This window comes from Anser brachyrhynchus (genome assembly GCF_964034855.1).
Source record: "Anser brachyrhynchus genome assembly, chromosome: 4".
NCBI classification, from domain to species: domain Eukaryota; kingdom Metazoa; phylum Chordata; class Aves; order Anseriformes; family Anatidae; genus Anser; species Anser brachyrhynchus.
This window is the reverse complement of record NC_137698.1, coordinates 23080022-23095066: the sequence shown is the minus strand read 5'-3', so window position 1 is coordinate 23095066 and position 15045 is coordinate 23080022. Positions and strand designations below refer to the sequence as shown.

The following is a 15045-nucleotide window of genomic DNA, read 5'->3' as shown; positions in this document are numbered from 1 at the left end:
TAGACAGAAAAATTAGAAAGCTTATGCAAAAACAGAGAAAGACTTAAGAAGTAAAATGAAATATACATTCAAGCTTTTCAGTCTGGTGGTTAGTATCTGATCTATCACAAAATGATCCTTCTGTTGACAGCTGCTGAAACAGGTTGACTCTGATTAGTTCTGACTGAGTCCCTTAGACAGATTTGCCTATTAATCTCACCATAAATATAAAAGAACTAGAATTAGCATTGATCAAAATGATAAAGATTTCTCTGAGAAGTTAAGGATAAATTTGAAAATAATGGTTCTATTTTTCTTATTTTCATTACAAGTAAAGTGTAATGCAAGAACAGATGTGTTATGATTAGGATAGGTGTGGAAATTTGAATATGGTGTCAGTTGCTTAAATGATTTGGATAATTCTAAATTAAACAAACTTTAAAATGCAATAAAATAAATACGAGTTGTTTCAACTTTTGGCGTTACTGACAAACTGTTAGGATGCTGTATGTGCAGTGAAAAGGCCTGTACAGTGTTATAAATGTTCCATTACAAACACTGATAGCAGTCACCTTCTAGTGTCCCACATCACATATCCAGAGCTTTCTGTCTCTCAGTTCTCCTTTTTAATGATGGAGAAAAGACAGACTCTGTGATGCACTCTAAAGACTGGCAATAATAATAATAATAAAATCTATATATTTAATAACGCTGTATTTCAAAAACTTACACTGAACAGGTCTTTCACCTGTAGATACATAAGTTCCTGGTCATCCAGGACCAACTGCTTTGGTAGACATTGCATATTACAGTACATAGAATGAAAGTAGTTAGGAAAAGTAATATAGATTAGCAGATTCTGAAATAACACTTCAATAACTCATCAAAACATCTAAAGACAGAAGAACTGGGTAATGTTTTGGAAATATCTTTTTGTCTGTTCTTCCCCGATACAGTTTGCTGTGAATGGCTACCATGGTAACATATTTAATTCAGCAATCTTCAGATCTGTGCTGTCCCTCAATTCTATGAACATCTTTTTCAACAGAGCAATGTTAGAATAGGATGTTTGCTACCTGAATTACAGCTATTAATCACTTTGGATAATACAAGGATGTGTCAAGTTCCTCTCCATTTACCTAGCAGTACATGCTTGTATAATACATGTACTGTTTGGAACAGTCATATTTCCTTACAGTGAGAACAGCAAAAGATCAGTCAATATTTGCAATAAAAATATCCTTTCAGTTTCCTATAAAAATAAACCCAAGTACCCCAAAATGGAAGAACATCAATGACAATACCAAATAGTCAGTAAAAGACACAGCAGGCAGAAAGTCAAAATAGAGATGGAATTTATAGTGCTTTCAGTATGGCATTGACATTGAACAAGCAGTAACACTTACTTTTGTCTGAGATGTACATTTATTTATTTATTAAAGGGAAACCTCTATACAGAACAAGAATTGCAAGAACATGTGAAAACAAGAAAGAAACAAGATTGTTCTGGAGTTTTCCTTTACTATGCCTCTTCTCTTTTGAGTAGGTCTTTTTTGGGGAAAGAAATAAGGCTTTTATTACAGCAATGATCTATGGGAAAGGCTTGGGAACTCACCTATTAGAGAAGGTGACTGAAAAGAGAAGGTAGCTTCCATTAAAAAGACCTTCTTTTTAAATAAGAAAACAGCCAAAAAAAGCATGAATTTCCCAGGCTGTCTGTTTTTCAGCATATCCTTACATGATTTTCTATATATTATCCTTCAGATTACAACACATTATTTTGGTGCTTACTCTTTAGACAGAATAACTTGGCTGAGTATATATGTAGCTATCTTTTCTGCACTTCCATAAATAAGCAATTATCTACTACTCAGAAGCCACTTCAGATGATCATTGCATACACAAGAAGAAGTTGTAAAGCTTAAGGCTGACTGATTTGAATCGATAGACAAGTGCAGAGAATTTAAATAGTCAAATTTTAAACTTATGGAATAAGTAAATTTCCACATTTGTGTAAGCATTTATTTTTCAAGGCTTGCAGGCAACAAAATAGTTGCTGATTTAAAGTACTTGCATGGTTGGTTATTTGTTACTTAGTCAGCTTGGGGTAAATATGAAAACCTCAGAGCGATGCTCCTACACCAAATTCTAACATTCACTTGGCTTTGGTGTCTGTGTATATTTGAGGATTCAGCTCAGTATTTTCTTATTCTGCAGTATTCAGTAGCTGTTAAATATGTTATTAATGTGAAAAATGATAGGTATTCCATAAATTAGGAATACTCTAAAAATACAGAAAAAAAGCTATTTCAGGTAATGAGCAGGTTGTATTTGACATTGTCAAGGCTGACTTAGTGACACAGAGTAGGTTTGTAAATCTACTCCATTTTTACTACAGCATACTTACTTTATTTGCAGGTTGCTTCTCATTTTCATGTTTTTATGCTAACTTAACTTTGAAAGAAGTTTTAAAATTAAAATCTATTGAACTGCACTATCATTTGTTTTATAGTGCGTTTCTGAAAGCATCAAAGCTTTTACAAACCAGGTGATTTTAAATACTATAGGAAAGAGTGAAAAATTTTTGTCTTTGCCTTATCTTTACAAAAAAGATATTTTTTCACACTTCCTTATACTTTCTCATCTACTTCATTTTTTTCTACAATGAAACTCTGTGAGCACTGTCAGTAAAACTTCTTTAGTGGCAGCAATAAAAACAGCATACTTTTTGCCAACATACTCTTCCTGAAAATTATGCTTCAAGGACATAGTGAAACATTGCTATCATACGCATATGCGATCTTGGGGGTATTATTTCATGTTTTCCCATCAAAGACAAAAGGAAAGTTTCAGTTATCATTCCTGTAGTTTTGCAGTGATGAAAATAAATGAAAAACAATAGAAGCACTGACGTGAGGCAGTAAATTTCATGTGCTCTTATCAAAAAGCTGCATTTATGGGACTTCCACTCTATCAGGATATACCTCCGAATGCTAAAACTTAACTGGAAATAAGGAGAGATTTCTAAGAAATGTGTGTTCTATGATTTTTTTAGTCATGAAAAGAATGAGAAATAAGTTGGTTTTAGCCCATGAGATTTGGAAGTAGATTTGTATGTAAGTTAATTTTCACCTTCTGTAGTACAAAAAAACTAATGAACTTTTTTGTTATTGGAACACTAAATAGCAAACATGAATGATTAGTAAAAGTTTTTTTTTTTTTTTAACTCTTTCCTTGTATGCACCGTGGCTTACTATCTTATGCTAACTTGTACGTGGCATTTGTTTTTTATGTATTTATTGCTGTAAAACCTCAGAGCATGAACCTCTGTTGTTCAGTCAGAGAAAGAAAAAGTGTCCCCTGCCTGTCAGAACTTAAAACATAAGTGCTAAACAAGAGTCAGGGGATGAACAGAAAAGGAGCGAAATAGAAGAAATGCTGGACAATTAAAATCTCTGTGGATATAGTCACTTGGATTCCAGATACTGTAGAAAATTGTGTAGATACCTCATAAAACAAGCACTGAAATATGCTTAAGATTACTAAAGGTGAGCTGTTTGCCCATAAATGTAAAAACAAGTAGGAGGTCAGCTTTCATGAACTACCTGAATCACATCAAGCATATTTCTTTTACATTTTTTGCAATTCTAAGAGCATACTACCTTTCCCAAACCCTGCGGTTTTCTTGATGAAAATCAGTGAGGGGAAAGTAATTAACATTAATCTATATATATTTAACTAACTAATGAAGGTGATTTACCCTAGCTGTGCATTCTGAGATATCACTAATAATACCTTATCTTCTTTATAACAGGTAAATACTCCATTTCAGTAGATCACCAGAAGGAACTGCAGCACATTTCAAAGGTAAGGACCTCCTTAAATAATACTTCAAATGTTCATTCCTTCTGGTTTATCAGCTATAAAAGAAAATGGAGAATGTTAATTCTTTCTGACTATCTACGGGATCGCATTGTAGACTGTAGACTTTGTAGTCAGAAAAAGTATAGATAGTATTAATCAACACAGAATTAGACTTCCTGTTTGTGAATCTGTGTTTACATAAAAAAGACAAATTTTCACTTTTCTCTACTTAGAAAGGATAATTAATTTGATAACTACAGAAAAAAGGCTTCATATATGGAAATAAAATATTACAAGCATGGTACATTTTTATCGTATTTTTCTTTGGGCAAGATTAAAAGAATACTGTTAAACGACTAGACTTTTTCAAATGTTTAGGATAGAATATTTTTTTTTTTAGAATATGACAACTTGTTAACATTTTATTTGTCACTGATACAACTTTCACTCTTATAAGAAATATGTTTGACTTCAGTTCTAAGCATTTAATTAATTTTGAGAGCTCTTTAGCTTCATAATACATTTTTTACTTTTATTTGTGCGACATAACTCAGTACTAGCATGTACAGACTGTTTTTTGTGGTTCTTTATTGGTCTTTAGCTACCTCTCCAGTAGCAGTAGTTGAATAACTGTTAAATTGTTCCATACTGTCCCCCCTATACAGAGATTATTGCTTGCCATCGGATACAAGGATTCACTAAAATTGTTATTTGTAAGTCATCAAGTTAGAGGAGATACTATTAACACTGTGGTCTGCTCTAAGTTTGGATTTACTAACAAGACAGAAACCAAGAACAGTAACTTATTGTTCTTGTTTAAAAACACTGCAAACTTTAAAAGCCCACCATGCTTTTATGCATACACTGATGGGGATAGAAAATCCTGTATTAATTAATGTTTAGCCATAAATTTCAACATAGCCATTTCTTTTTCCAAAAATAAACAAAAAATTGGTTCCATAATTACCTCAGCCTCCTAATACATGGCATCTGAATTACAGACACTATTAAGTGTATATATATATATATATTATTTTTTTTTTCCTCTGCGTTCATGTATGTAAGGGAGAAGTTCTGAAAGAGTTCCACATGTTTCTGGGGATTCTGCCAAATGTGATCTGAGTACATGATTTTTTATGGCACAAAATTATGTGGGTTGGGCGTTTCTTGAGAGAAAATGCTAATGGTTAGGATGGAGAATCTATTCTGAGTGAAAAACTCAGAGGCTCGACTCAGAAGACAGTGAGATCCAAAATAGGGTCTCATAGACAAAGGACTTGTATCCCAGAAGAATGCCTGAAATGTTCAGCCTTTCACTATTCTGACTCCAGTACTCTTATGAATTTGATATGTTTTTTAAGGCTTTCATTTCAAAAATTCCTTTAGAAATCTCTTTTTCTTCTTGATTGAAATCCCAGAGTCCTGTGAGACATAGAAACTATTCTCATTTTGCTACCTAACTCTCCTTTTTTTTCTTCTTCCAATGAACCCGCAATGCTTAGATTCATCAGAAAACTCCAGATATTCTGTAGCCTACTATGCTTTGGAAATTATGAAGGAAGTCATAATATTACAAAAAGGCTGACTTTTGTGTGTGTGTATGGCAGATATGTTGTGTGCCAAGTTTGTTCCATTTTCCCTTTCTCTTTTCAGGACTTGTATATACAGAAATATAATTGATGAGGTAACTTGTTACTTTCCCAAGTACCTGAGATAGACTTTGATCTTGCCAGGATTTAAAAAGTGTTGGCTGAGTGAAAATATTTCAGTGAAAGTTCCAAAAATGCATGTTAGAAGTAAAAATATACGCTACTAAAAAAAAAAAAAAAAAGAAAAAAAAAAGAAATAGAAAGACGGAAAAGAGAGAGTGACATACTCCAAGGTCCTATTTGAATGCTGCTGAGGATGCCCAGGAAAAACATCACTAAAGGACATAAAACATCAGAAGAAAATGCATACCATATTTCTGACAGGTACAGCTAACCATAGGAAAAAAGCCCTATACAGCATAGGAGGTGAAGGGAAGAATAAAACTAATGACATTCCAATCCTCATGAGAGGTCTTCTTTTGTTTATTAAATAAGCCACTCTAGTAAGATAAGTAATAAGAATGCTTATTCTGGCAGTGTTAATTGATATTGTCCTGGGAGTTTATTGTTATGTATTACTCTTTTTGTCCTTTCATGTTAAGATATCAGCACATTGTACCTGACAGGATGTATTGTATATTATAAATTATTCTAATTGGGATAGAAAAATTGCCATCAATTTTTACTACCCTGTACATCTCGGGCATGACTGCAATTTATACATTGTATTATTTCCCAAATATTGGGTTTATTTTAGGGTATACATTAAATTAATATTGTTTCCATGCAGTACTCAAATGAAAAAGAACTGATATAAGGTATATTTATTCCATGCAGTTATGCTTTGATACAAATGGATATATTTCCCCCCACGAATACTAATGCTACATGTATACAATATGTAAGTGACAGGAAACAAGGACAAGAGATAAAAGGAATGGAACCTTTCAAGCCTGTCACATGAGGTGCTTAAAACAGTTAAGCACAGTCTTGCACTCTTCCTTGAACAAGACTAGTATTGACAGCAGTGCTATAAACCAAAGACAGGGACAGGAAAGGGCAAGTGTCACTCTACTCCATTTTTCATATTATCTCATAAGTGCACAGAATACAAGGATGGGCACGCTATATATGGTAAAGTAGTTACAGCAACCTATTTTTTTCTTCTTTCTTCAGCAATTATGAGACATGCAAAGTTTTACAGAAGTTTTAAAGTAAAATGAGTAAATTTCAATGCAGTGAATTATTTCACTGGTGCTGTTTTAATCCTGAGAGCAGTTATTCCCAAAGAAGATAGCTCCCTATCCCTCTGAATTCCATTAGCATAGTGAAACAGTTTGTAGCCATTTCAATGTACAAAACAGTTTGAAAACCTGTTTCATTTTACATTTCCAAAAAATATTGATAGAGCCTTTTTCTGGATTTCAGTAGAAAATTGAAAAATAAAAATAAATATTTATTTTAATCCTACTTTTTGTAGCACAATTGAGCACAACTCTGTTATGTTTTAGGCCAAAACCCTCTATAGAGAACATTTCAAATATTGTTCTTATTGGTAAAATGTGATGGAAATGGCTTGAGGGCATACATTTTAAATACTTATTTATGACATGGCTTATTGCCTGAGTTGTTTTTTCTCCCTGAAGGCACATCTATTAACTACTAGAGCATTTCCATTATTGGTTATTTACTGTCTATGCATTAGCAAGAATTCTAAATTCAAACATGTCCCATATATTTTGTTTAAAGCCTCATTTGCCAAGCAGGTATGTTTGTAGTAGAAAAAAAAAATACTGTTCCCACCACTGCCATTTTCAGTTATGTGACTAATTCTCTCTCTTTAAGACAGAAGTAGCTTTTGTGACGGGACAGAGATAAACTGTTTGTGGCTTAGCAAATTAGAATCTCTTGACAGACTTATGTAGTGGTTTTCAAGGTACTGAAGTGACTTGGGAGCCCAGTTTCAAGAAAAATCAATGTGACTTAGGAGATGATGTCATTTAGCAGACAAAATGACTTTGGGCAAAGTCCATAAACATGCTTAGGCATTACAATACATAACAGTCAGAACCAGCTGCAGTTCTGTATTCCTTCTATAGTGCATGAAAAGAGTTAAGTACCTGAGAGTGAGATCCACAATCAGGAGTAGAGAGTTACATATAGGTAGTCATTAGGATATCCTAGGGTGTAGTGAAAATGACAGTGAAGTGACAGGATTTATAATCCTCTCAGGGCTTAAACTTAATGCTACCAAGTGATTTGGGTGACTAAACCTTGATCTTGTTTCTTTCTGTAGGAAATAGCATTGAGGTTACCTTTTTAAAAATGTAATAGGTGATTTTGCCTTGAAGGGCACAATTAATATGCATTCTACTTACTATACTCCAGAATCCTGTACCTGTCTGTATCAGGACCCATGCAAGTTGTATTAGTAACTCTCACATTTTAGAAATATAGAAGTGGATATATTCCACTTTAATATGTTCTTCCCCAGTAATATATTCTTTTGTGAACAGAATAATATATAACCAAGAATGCTGGAGGACTCAAGTTTATTTCCCTTTCTGTGCCAAAGAAAACTGACATTCTTACTTTCCATCAGGTGAAGGCCATAATCATTAGGAATGACTTATACTGAACAACAGTTACTTCTTCCTGTCCTGTTGAATCTGAACTCCTGACTCAGTAGACCAAAGAGAAGGAATTGGCTTTGGTTCTGTGGCTCAATATGGGACGTAGAGTATGGGTCTGCTGCCATGTGTATGGATTCCGTTTGTATTTTTAATGAAATGGGAACTCAATTCACTGGTTGGAAGAGTGATATGGGACTTCCCTTGACCTATCTTTGGATACTCTATTATATTTAAATAATCTGGACTAACAAAAATTAATTACTCTCTGTTCTTGGTGTCCTTACGTGCAGACACTACTTGATATAGTGTCATCAATCCAAAATATTTACAATTAAATTGCTTCATCTCGACTCATCCAGAGAGCAGAAGGATTCAGCTTTCAGTTGATTTGTATTCTGAACTTCACACAGTCTAGCATCATGCTAATACTCAGAAGTTTATAAAAATTTTGAAACGTTGTCTCTTTGTCCTTGAAATGAGCATCTTTAGTTTGAAAATGACTTATTCTGATATCTTAAAAAATAGGAATAAATCCTTTTTTTTATTATTTTTTTTAGATATTAACAGCTGGATTTACATAAAGCCTCTGAGAAATAGAGCTTTAGCACAGAAAGTATCTTGCTGACCTCACTTGCCCAACAGACAGAAAAGACAGGAATCTATTTTTCCTTTTCATGTTGGCATTTGGCATGCTAGCTGAGAGATCAACATTTAAATTTCTATAATGCATCTAGAGAAAATGAGTAGAGTCTCTGTCAGTAAGCAGGAGTGTTTAACTTGTCTTCTGTTCTCGGTGTTTTGCTTATTTTTTCTCTCTCTCTGAGTATTTATTTCACTGTTTAACCTTCTGGTACACAATTTTAAGATGCCATATAATAATTGCTTGCAGAAAAGGCTTGAGAAAACGTCTGTCTTGTTTCAAATTGTTATGCAATTTGTGGACAGTAACTGTCAGGAATAAATGACAAGCAATGCTTATGGCACGTAATGCAACAGTTTAACTATGGACTCATTTAAAGGCATTACATTATTCTACTGTAATAAAACAAAACAAAGGTATTTATATTCTTATTGCCAAATGCTGTGATCCAGTCAAAGTGATTTAAGGAAACACAATCATACACCCAAGTGATGATGTTTACTTCTGGCACTCTTGAAAATATAGATCAGAATTGTTGTTGTCAAAGCAGTGCTATACGTTCATAGGTAATGCTTGATAATACAGGTAATGAAGCATCTGAAACATAAATAGATGCATTTCAAAACCTCTGCATTTTCCACTTTTTCTTTAACTTTTTTTTTTTTTTACATAAATGAATTCTTCCTCACAGCCCCAGTCTTGAGTGGATAAAACCAGCCAAGGGAGGGTTAATATGCACGGCTGAGCTTTTTTGTTATTGACATTTCATTCTTATGCTATCTTTTCTTATTTATTCTATCATGTACTTCAATTCCGCAAAACAAATTAAAGCTGAAAACAAGTTTGCTTTTCTCTCTCTTTTTATTAGTACCTGAAGGTCTTATTTTCAGAGCTGTTCATCAAAGTTTCAGAAATTGTACATCTCTAGTTCACCAATTGTAGTCAGAACAACTTGAGGTTTTGCATACACGCTGTGTAAGCTGTCAGGAGTGTCTGTCAGGAAGAAATGGAGCCATAGTGCATATCTAAACGGGAAATAAAAACCAAAACAAAGCAAAAGTAAATCTTTCCTCTGAAAGGGCTTGCTTATTCCATACTTTGAGTGGGATCCACGACATATTACCTAAATATGAGACCTAGTCTAACCTTTTGTCTCTCTATTATTTTTTATTTTTAAGATTCTGCTTCTGTAACCCCTCCACAAAATGAGAACATCAATCATTCTGGCTTCTGAAGTAGTCTTTCATACCTCCTGGTACCTTCCTGCTTTGAATCAATAGTAGGATTTGAAATTTGGTCATCAAAGTGTCCATAAAATTTCTTGTTTCATTATAATTCATTTCTGCTAAGAACTGCTTTATGTTAACACATTGCATGGTAACTGGTAACTAATCACAGAGTTGTTGAGGCTAGAAGGGACCTCTGGAAGCCATCTGGCCAGGCCCCTTTCTCAGGCAGGGCTGTTTAAAGCAGGTTATGCAGGACTATGTCCAGGTGCCTTTGAAGATCTGCCAGGAGGGTGACTGCACAGCCTCTCTGGGCAACCTGTGCCAGCCCTCTGTCACATGCACAGTACTGAAGTGCTTCCTGGTGTTTGGAGGGCACCTTCTGTGTTATGATTTGTGCCCATTGCCTCTTGTCCTGTTACTAGACACCACTGAAAAGAAGCTGGCTGTCTTTGCGCCCTCCCTTCAAGTATTTACAGACATTGCTAAGATGCTCCCCGAGCCTTCTCTTCTCTAGGCTGAAGAGTCCCAGCTGTCTCAGCCTTCCTTGTAGGAGAGATGCTCCAATCCCTTAATGATCTTTGTGATCCTCCCTTGGTCTCTCTCCAGTATGTCCATGTCTCTCTTGTACTGCGGTCCCAGAACTGAACACAATGCGCCAGGTGTGGCCTCACTGGTGCTGAGGATAAGGAAAGGATCACCTCCATTGACCTGCTGGCAATAATTAGCCTAATGCAGCCAAGAATACCATTAGCTTTCTTTGTGGCAAGGGCACACTGCTGACTCATGTTCAACTTTGTGTCCACCAGGACCCCCTTGGTTACAGCTAAACGAGCTATAAGTGTATTATTGGCAGGCCAAAGCAAGTCTAGACAAGGCCTGACAAGGCCCATGTGGTAAGCATATCCCAAAGCCTGTAGCCTCCTGTGGGAGCACTGTACGTTAGTGGGTGCAAGTGTGGGCTGCAAGGCCACACTTACTTATTCCATGCTTTGGTTGATGAGGATTTAGTATATTGACTACAACCTGTTTTCCTGTGATTTTGATACATGCTGTAATCTGGTTTTGCAGTAAGGGTGTAAATTTTTTTTTCAGAGTGTAATAACATAATTTCCCTACTGCAGGATCAGGTAGTTCTGCGTGGCTAGATTAGATAGGCTAAACTGCTCCGTAAATCTGGCATCTCCTCTGACCCCTTTGTTATGTGGATTTGACTTCAACTGACAATTTTTGCACATTTCTGAGTTATCACTTCTGTAAAACATGCCCCCGAGAAATGCAATTAAATAAAATCTGGTCATGCTTGTTTGGAAAATTCCTGTGATCATAAGACATTTAAGTTCCATGATAACAAAGGGATAATCTTTCCAGTTAAAAGTGTATGCAAGTTTATTATGGGAGCACTGCTGGGAGGGGAACATATGCTATTTTCTCCATTGTGGTAATTGCACAGTGAGATTTGGATTATGCAGGGCTCATTTTAAAAAAAAAATGCTTAAAATTTAACTCCTACATTTATATTTATGTGCCAAAATAACTACGCTTCCATTTAGAAGTGTTAAGCACTTAGCATCTCCCACTGAAATCAGTGAAAATTGCTGAATGTATCCTACTAATAATAGCAGCGCTGTTGTGATGAGGAAGAGTAGCATGGTGTAGTGGTCTGAGCTTTAATCATCATCCAGACAAACAGTTGTTTCTGAGACATTAAATACATCACCGTTTTTTTTTTTTTTTCCAATTTTCTATTTTTAAAATAGAAGTAGGATTTGCTAGTCCAAGCTTTACACATGACATCTGGAGGAAAAAAAAATATATATATAGAGAGAGAGAGAGAGGGAGAGAGAGAGAGATATCTATACTGGGGGCGAAGAATTGCATTTTAACAAGGAAGCATATACCGTGTATCTGACTTCAGGACTCGATAAGGAATCAATTCTATTTTTCACAAATTTTAATTAAATTTTACTTCTGATCAGGTTAGTTGGGTTCAGTTTCATTTTATTCCTTCCTTTCTCTTCCTTCCTCCCCTCCGTTCATGTCTATAATACCCTGTTAATGGACCACAGTTCAATTACACCGGAAGTTCAGCTCATTTTGTAAAGTGGAGCTTTTTTTCACTCTGCTTGGACAGGAACTGTAATACTTTGACTTTTCAACTGTAGAAAAAAATTACTTATAGTTGAATATTGTTCATAAAGAAGTTATGACAAAAGTCTGTTATAAAAAGAAGTCTGATGCATGCATAATAAAAGTGATGATGATAAAGAAAACTTTTAAAGTAAACTTTTCTCTTAAAATTCAGTGTAAAATGTGGATTTTCTGACATATCAAACTATTGTAATTTACTGGTCTGCATTAGCATCATTTACCACCATCATCTGCAGCACAGATTTTACTTTTAACCCTCTATCTCTGCTATCTTTCTTGGTTTAGCCAGAGGTTTCTGACTGCTTGCCTGTTTCCCATTCTTTGAAGAGAATTTTTCAGTGCATAATTTATTTTTCAATATAAGTCATCAGACAAAATGATTTATAACCATCTCTGAAGTATAGCATTTTTAAAGTTTCACAATAGCAGTTGAAATGCATTACAGTATATGTTGGAAGTCCTGAACATGGAGCAACGGTCAAGACCTTGCTATGTCTAGTTGAGTGCCCTCAATATCAGGTTAAAGAATCACGCCCTTTCTTGTGGTTTCTTTCTGGCCTGTCATGAATTGGAAAAATGACACAACTTCAGAGCTACTGGTACACAAGATGAGCCTTAAAAATTCTTCTTATACTGATTTAAGAAGAGACAATAGTTTTCTGGAATTTCACAACACTTATACATGTATTGAACCCCAGCTTCCTAAGTGTCTTCGAAAATTTGGTGTTTTTATGGAATAATGTGTTTGAGGAATCATAATATAAATGAAGGACTACTTTTGGAGCAAATGGAAACTGAATTGTCATTTATAATGGTAGACTTGCCACCAAATATTTTTGAAGTTCTGTAAATTCCTTGTTTGGCTTTTACATTTACTTCCCTCTTTTTACAGTGTCTTCATTCTGTTTGCTTTATTTTGGTAAACATGATTTGGTAATGATTTTGGTTTTTTGCAAACACATTTGCAAAGGGCTTTGAATATGTACGTGAAGGAAATGTTCACCTGCTTTTGCATGTTACTTCCTGATCTTCCATTTTCTGTCCCTTTCAAGAATCTCTCTGAGTTGTTGATGATGTTTAAAAATTATTAAAGCACTGTATGGGAGATACCAAAAACTACCTACAGATGGGTATACTCTTTTAGTTTCGGAAATTTGCTATAATGTGATTAAAGATAAAAGTAGGAAAAAAGGTTCAACGCCATTTTATATATCCAGTGCAATGGAAGGGGATGGAAAGCCTTACATAAATATACTTTCTATGTTCTAAAATACTGGAGAACTTATGGCTTGCTTCTGTTTGTTTGATTTGTTTATAAGAAGTGATGAAAAAGATTAAGATGCCTGTACTATAACAATAGGAATGATGAGAGAACGAGTTAAAAATATAAATAGTGTACTTTTACTTTTTTGTACTTTGTCATTTTAGTTTCAGGTTTGTGATAGTCGGCTGTTGGAATGTTCTTAAACAAAACAAACTTAGCTGAAACAGTTTCAGAAATAATGGATTATTTTTAATTCAATATTCTAGTATTTCTTAGGTGTTTTAAGCAACTTGGAATTAGACAAACTTGATTTATGGAAAAACATAACTAAAAAAAAGTAATTTTAAATTAAAAAAGTTAATTAAAAAAAAAAGTAATTTTAAATGCCAAAATTCTCTATTTTAACTCTACTTTATAAGTATAATATATATAAATATTATTTGTCAGTGAATTCCACCCCAAAAATTCCACAATATGCTATAATAGTCTCCTATGGGTAGAAAAAAAACCTGGAAAATACTAGGGAATCCATGGAGGTGCATTGATCGTGGCTAGCAAGAAATTTAACAACTTTGCATGTAACTGCCCATATTTATTATTGTCAATAGTGCACTAGTATATAACAACTATTACTTCATTCCTTTATGTTGCATCTTTTTATATTATAATGAGGAATTACAGTAAATTGTATTTCAAAACACTTCCTTTCCACTACTGAATGGCACAGATTTATTTTCTTTAGATGTAAAATAATACTGTGTCATATGGTATCAACAGACCATAAAACACGATGGATTTTATCATGTAGTGCTTCTCAGAAGTATTTTTCAATGACGGAGGACATGAAGTGAATAGGAATTTTTTATCTAAAGCTATAAGACTTGTTAATACTTTAATGAATCAAAGAATCTGGAATATGGCCAGGATATTGGACTTAAAATCTTGCAGTATTACCACAGTACAGAGACTAGAAGTTGCTAGAAAGCCTGAATTTATACCTCATTACCGTAATGCTCCTCATTCTGTTGTCAGTTTGGGCCACAAAGTTCAAATTCACAATCTCTACTTCTTGCAGAGGTTTCAGATACAATTACAGATTCTCAATGACCTGATTCACCCTGTTTATGCCCAGTGACAACTTACAACATTGGGCAGGAAATGATATGATTTCAGGCCTCTTCATGATCGTAGATATTCTGTATAAGCTTTAGTGAGATCAAGTTGACAAATTGTTTTTTATTGCTGACTAAACTAAAAAAAAATAGGGTGGAAATCAGTTTAGGCAGATGAGAACCAGACAATGTTTAATTTTCGTTATAACATGAAAACTGAAGTAGAAATATATTCATGTTATCTAAACTATTTAATTTTAACAATTTTTTTTTAAGTCAAATTCTCAGTATAAGGCAAACATTAAGAGAAATAGTGTGATTTTAGGACATTAGTGTGATTTAGGACATATTTCAGGGCATCTTAATTCATTTTTGTGTTTGTTGTAAATTTTTTAATTGAAATTTTCTTTTAGGCAAATGCTTCAGCCATCTAAAATTATACTCTTAACTTCAAAGCTGACTAACGGATTTGTACGTTTTGTACATTGGAAAGATTTTTCTTATGTTTAAATGGAATTTTCCTTGTTTCTATTTTTGCCCATTGTCTCTTGTACCGCATCACGGAAGAGCCCGGCTTCATCTTCTAT

General features: G+C 34.3%; 1 protein-coding gene across 1 annotated transcript in view; it reads left to right on the top strand.

Moving 5' to 3' along the window:
* Nucleotides 1-15045, top strand: part of LOC308194612 (uncharacterized protein) — a 975354-nt gene that overhangs the window by 272203 nt on the left and 688106 nt on the right. The window contains exon 13 of the mRNA XM_080590727.1: nucleotides 3794-3846. The gene's annotated coding sequence lies outside the window, so the exon portion shown is untranslated. The remainder of the gene's footprint in view (nucleotides 1-3793; nucleotides 3847-15045) is intronic.